We start from the raw sequence: 6501 nt of genomic DNA, 5'->3' as shown, positions 1-6501 counted from the left end.
CCAATGTGTCGTAAATTACTGAGGACCAGAGGAACATTTTTATATCTTTATTTACTTTATTATTATCATCTGCCTACTTGAGACCTTGCAATTACTGTGCCGTATTCAAATATACCGCGTCATTTATCCATGTCTGACTGCTATTTCACAAAACAATTTGATATGATCTTCACACCACAACAGACAGAATTTATAAGGATATACATATAAGACAGAAATTACATAGTATGAATATTTTCGTAGTATCTAATTGGGTTTATTGAAATTAAGCTTTATACACAGCCTAGAATCTAGATGGTGTCTGATGAGTTCGCAAGTTGTATCACATGCAGCAATATCGATAAATGTTTCGTATTTACAGCAGTTTGTAATAATGTTCATGTAACTTAGCTGTCCCATTGGTCATACTTGCATGAAAGAATTGCCCTAAAAGGTGATGATTATTTCATTTAACCTTCATAATATTGTAATTTCGTACGTCAGCCAACTTAGTTCGCTTATAGTATCGTACAGTATGTCCTATTGCGTCACTTTTCCCTCAAAGTATTGATGTGCTGAGTAGCTGAGAGCCTGAGACTACCTGTAGCAAGCAGGGTGCGTTCGATAAAGCCTCAAATTGTTTTTATTTAGGTAAGTTTGAATAATGTATATGTTTTTCATTACGGTTGTAAGTTATTATGTGTATATGAATGGCCATTCACCCGAGGCGTGCGTTAGATTATGAATAAATAACTGCGTTAAAAGTTCCCGATGAAAGTTATGTAAATTGCACAAATTCAAGCGACGTGGCTTACGTTCATAGCCAGGCTTCTTTTTCCAATTATTTAATTTCCAAGTTATGCGGTGCAGATATGTCCCTGTTCAATATGCGACATGGATTATATATTGATATATATTTTTTCTATTGAGGGGACTTATGACGGGTACCTGTTCGCGTGTGGTCCTGCAAGATAGATGGTAAAGAGAATCGACTTCGTACTTTAACCATTTTCAAAACCCGTCGACACCCACAATTTCATATGGAGCAGCAACCACTAAGGCCTGTCATTCGGTTTACGGACTGGGCCCAAGATTCTTCACCTTCAACTACATTTCCATTTAATGTAAGGAGAACTGACAACCGGCGACTACTCCCCTCTTGTTCTCAGCCGGTGACTTGGAAATACCCACACGAACAGTAATTTATTCCCAGCGAGATCAGGAGTGCCCCAGGGCCGTTGCTGGCTATTGTGGGGCCGCTGATTCCCAGTCAATGAAAGTTGATGCAACAATTTTATGATTATATGTATATATATATATATATATATATATATATATATATATATATATATATATATATATATATATATATATATATATATATATATAATGCGTGTGTGTGCATTCATGCTCAAATAGAGGGAGTTTTATTTTGAAATAGACAAGTAAGGAAATCAAATGTACCGTATCACGGGAAGTCCGTTTGATACCATAATGCTGGAAAAACCCACGGGGACTTAATTGAATGCCCACTCAAATCGCCATTTCCATGGCCTCTGTTATAGGTGTCCCTGCTCTCGCCACTGTGCCAAGACGTGTGATAACAATCTGGGAGACGTCGTCTGTAGTACAGTTGATTTGGAGCCAATGGTCTGCATTTCCAAATATGGATGTAAAGCCGGTGCATTAAAAAAATAAGCATGTCCTGACTTGATTCGCCCTGTTTATTGAAGAGTGACAATTTTGCAAAGAAATCCCTTCATTTTTGAGAGTTTTTAACATGAAAGATTTCCAGCTGAATAAGCGTAGTTGTTGTAGAAATACTTGTTTGCATGAAAATATCAGACGTGTTCGGCTACGTTGTACCTCAGGGCGATAACCCAATCAGATTACAGACTTTAAAACCAATTACTCTTTTTAGGAATACTACTAGCAAAACTAGTACATCTTGTTCAACACATGAGTGTGTATAGGTATGATAGGAGTAAGAGACCTGATCCAACGATTGTTGTCCCCTTTACGTACACGACAAATAAGTTAAACTTTCCAAATATATGTATCGATAGAAAGAGTTTGTTAGTGTATCTAGAGGTAAAACCTTGAACTAATGCAAAACTAGGGGTGATAGTTGGAAAAGAAAGACACAAGGTCCCACGAATGCTCCGTTACTGTACCCAATAGGTAAATACGTACAAAGAAAACTGGAGACCCTCATAAGAAACGGATTACTGTTGCCGTCTGCAGATCTATGAAAGGAGAGGAAATATCATTGAGATCTCTTAGTTTGGAACTGGAGTACAAGAGGTCCTGGAAAGAAACGGAAAAAATAGATATTTACAGCAGACGCATCAATCTGTGGAAAGATATAGGCAGAACAATAGGCACTGACTAAGAATGTATCCTAGGTACTTTGGGGAATTATTGTTATATACATCATTTAGTTCATATGTTTAACGCGTTAATCAACAGGCAACAATCCCGCTTTTACAAATTCTGTAGCTCATATATAGCTTCTGCAATGCAAGTCTAACATAGATTTTATTATTATATTGAGCCATCTGCAGTCTAGACCAGCGTTTCTCAACCAGGGTTCCCAAGGTTCCTCAAAAGGTCCCAAAGGGTTCCGTGAGAACAAGTGAGATAAGCTAATGCACTTTTGATTTTTTATTTAATTTCATATACGTAATTTAATTAGACACGCACGACATATTCTTGGTTATTGTAATAATGTAATATAGAAATCCTCCTATCTAACCTATTATTACGATGAAAATAATATGTTTTTTTTCAGGGGTTCCTTGAGACATTCAATTTATTTTAAAGGTTACGCAAGGGTAGAAAGGTTGGGGAACGCTGGTCTAGAAAAAATATCTTTTGAATAGCTGGCTGTATCATGAGCTATAAGCATAAAATGGCATTGAATGAGTGCATACACCAACATTATTTCTTCAAATAAGAGTTATAGCATTTCTGTATAAAGATTTGATTTTGAGTACTCGTTCTGACCTCTTCCGACAAATTTTGGTCTAATGTCACTCTTAAGCAAATAACCTGTTGCTTAGTTTTAATTTAATTTTCACCACATTTGCCTTTTAAACCATCACACTGTTTCTGTTTTCGGCTGGGTCCAAACAATATAGATTCTGTTTTCCCTAACTGATGACAGTTTATTATCAATCAGCTATTCTTGAACTGCAGCAAACTCAGGACCTTCTCTATCTCTGATGTATCCCTGCCTGAAACAATCATAGCTTCATCATGTGCATTAAACAGAATTTTACAGTCCATAACAGCTGATATATCGTTCATATATACAGTAATAGAAACGGAAACGGTCCCAATATTGATACCTGAGGTACACCACATGTAACATTGCACTTGTTGGAATTGGCATTGCTTAGGTGAACCACTTGTTTTCTGTCGGCTAAATAAGATCTGAACCTCTTGATCGTAATGCTGCTCATTCATACCAAGCGCAGTCATTTTCTGAAGAAGTGTCTCATGATTCACTGTATCAAATTCTTTTTGAAGGTCTGAAAGAACCATACCAGTATAACTACCCTTATCAAATTCCTGTGTAATATAATCATGTAAGTAAAACACGTATCGGTCGAGTATCCTGTAGAGAAACCTGATTGAAGTTCATACAAATGATAATCTTTCACAAGAAAACCATTCGGTTGTTTGCACACAGTGCATTCTAAAACCGTAGATATAACGCTTAGGACACACGCCGGCCTATAGATTCTAACGTCAGTTTTGCTACTCTCTAGTGGTACTAGTGGCAAATTTGAGGTCATCTGGCATTGCACCAGAACTGGTTGAGATGTTTATTGTGCGTTTTATAAGGTGATCAAATATATTTGCATATTGTGTGATGTGTATATTTTCCCATGTCTCACCCAAAGCATTCCTGTAGGAGCTGGACAAAAACCTTATGAAAAACAACCTTGTCTTTATCTGGTCTTTTATTTAAAACATTTCGTTCCACCATACCGTAGTTCCAGGTAATGGGCAATATAGAAATATACAGGCAATATAAAACGTCATATAAATTGATCAGTAGGTCGAGTAAAGTTTCTGGACATTATGAAAGGTCACATTGTTGGCATCTTCATACGCGGCGTCTTGCATACCGATCCCGTGCCAAGAAGTTCCGATTATATATGTGTGTGTATATATATATATATATATATATATATATATATATATATATATATGTATATATATACTTATATATATATGTATATATATGTATATATATATATGTATATATATGTATATATATATATGTATATATGTATATATATATATATATATATATTTGTCATCTCGTATAGGTATACAGGTGTCTTGTGGTAGAATGCCTACTTCAGGCCTGTGACGCCACCTCTTATACATAGTCTAAATGCACAGCTTATCTGTTTTACAGCTTGTGAAGCTGATTTCTAAAGATATCATGATAACTTTACAAACCATGCGTCGTCGCTTGGTAGATATCCAACGTCACTATCACGTGTTTTATTATGTAGGCAATATATTCCAGTGTTTTATTGTATTGGGCAGTGTTTTGTCGCTATGATAACTGAACCTAGTCTGGGTTCTTAGTCTGTGTGTTCATTATTTTCCTTTCCTGCACGTCTAGTTTTAGTTTGAGTATTAGTTTTTCGATTAGATTCAAACTTTCTGGTTAATATTTTACTGATAGAAGAGAACATTGATTGTGCAGTATTTTGTTGTTATTATTATTATTGTGTTGTTAATATTATTTCTGAAACCATGTTCGAGCTGTTAACATTTTATAGTAGGTTTTTTCATTAAAAATTAAATGTAAGGAAGCAGAGTATGTCTTGCTTCTTGTCGCTTGGTAGAGTACTCGTAAATAGGTCGACCACAGACGTTATGGGACTTCCTCTTCGTCTTTTTTTTTTCCATCTTCTCATTCTTTTTCTTTTTCTTTTCTAAGTGGTTTCTGTGTAGGGCAGGGTTGTAGTCGGACAAATATATGAAGTGGTCTTTAATATTCTGAATTTCGAACATACATTTTTTTGCCCTTTATTGCGCATCTGAAAAACAAAAATCATTGTATTAGCATCACTTGTTTTGGAAATAATTTTTGTTTTATTTATAGTATTTATTATATTTTCTTTAGTTTTTCTCTAAACTCGATAATGTGCCGTATTCATCTGCCTCCATCCGCATCTTCAACTGTTTCAGTAATTCGTCTTGATATTGTTCTCTCTCTCTCTCTCTCTCTCTCTCTTTTTTTTTTTTAGGGGAAAAGGGAGAGAGAAGTACGGTACTCGAATCCGCGTCTGTTAGCATACAAAACCCGCATGCTTCCGACTACGCCACCAACGCACATTACACACACACACACAACCCTAAAACATTTTCCCCCTCACAAACGAGGTAGCCAGCCAAGGCAACTCACCCGTCCTCACTCATTTATCATTTTATAAATATCTTACCTCCTTGTGGGTAAAGGGCCACCCGTCTCCAGCCAACTGCCTGGGTCAGAAAGAATGCAGCAAAACAAAACACCTCGACAGCCTAGGTTGGTTTACCCCCACCGCTTCATTTACATGGCTACCCTCCCTCCCTCCTTCCATCCTCACCAGCAAATAAAGAAGACTGAGGGAAATTCCTTCGGGGTCGCGTCAGTTTAACACCCATTCGCAACTTCCTTCCTCACTATCTCCTGCCCTCTCCCTTTCATGCTCAGCGTTCCATTTTTACCTAAGCTCACCTCCCCATCATTACCATTGATCCATCCTATTCCAGTCTGACCCAGAATTTCACTCCATCTTCCTCTGCCTTCCACACAAGTTAAAATGACAGTACGATCACAAGTTATTTGGAAATTCGTTAACAAAAGTGGATAGTAAAAAAGATCTCGGCGTAATTATCAGTAACGATCTCAAATCATCTAAGTGTATATCCGCTTCAAAGAAAGCAAATAAGATTCTAGGACTGATTGCTCGGTCTTTTGACTTCAAAAATACATCTCTCATTAACAAGCTATATAAATTGTTAGTTCGTCCACATTTGGAATATGGTGTTTCCGTATGGTCACCGAATCTCATTAAAGACATTGGCAGATTGGAAAAAGTACAACGGCGAGCCACAAAACTGATTCCAAATATAGAAAATAGCTAATTCGAAAATCGACTAAAACATATTAATCTATTTTCCCTAAAAATGCGTAGACTCAGAGGTGACTTGCTACAGGTCTTTAAGATTCTAAAGGGAATGACAGTTTCAAAAGTGACAAAATTTTCACACTGAATGAGAATCAGATAAGAAATAATGGTCTCAAACTGTTAGGAAATAAATTTAATTCGGAAATGGGTAGAAACAACTTCGCCACCCTTGTAGTTAATGAATGGAATAAACTTCCTGCAGAGACAATGTAATGTAGTTCAGTTTGAAGCTTTAAGATTCGTTTAGATAAACACCTAAGCAAGTTGCCGTAATGCCTGCCATTTATTTTATATTTGTTTATTTGCTTGTTATTATTTG

At 36.5% G+C, this 6501-nt stretch overlaps 1 protein-coding gene across 2 annotated transcripts in view; it reads left to right on the top strand.

Moving 5' to 3' along the window:
* Nucleotides 1-530: 530 nt before the first annotated feature.
* The window catches only part of LOC143021443 (protein charybde-like), a 29959-nt gene continuing 23988 nt past the window's right edge, over nt 531-6501 (top strand). Inside the window, exon 1 of one of the 2 annotated variants that reach the window (XM_076178909.1) lies at nt 531-630. The gene's annotated coding sequence lies outside the window, so the exon portion shown is untranslated. The remainder of the gene's footprint in view (nt 631-6501) is intronic. The other variant, XM_076178910.1, reaches the window with a different exon arrangement.

The sequence above is a fragment of the Oratosquilla oratoria genome, chromosome 42 (assembly GCF_046742065.1).
Source record: "Oratosquilla oratoria isolate Oo_2021 chromosome 42, ASM4674206v1, whole genome shotgun sequence".
NCBI lineage: Eukaryota > Metazoa > Arthropoda > Malacostraca > Stomatopoda > Squillidae > Oratosquilla > Oratosquilla oratoria.
Note: the sequence above shows the minus strand (reverse complement) of the source record. Positions and strands in the feature narration are given on the sequence as shown.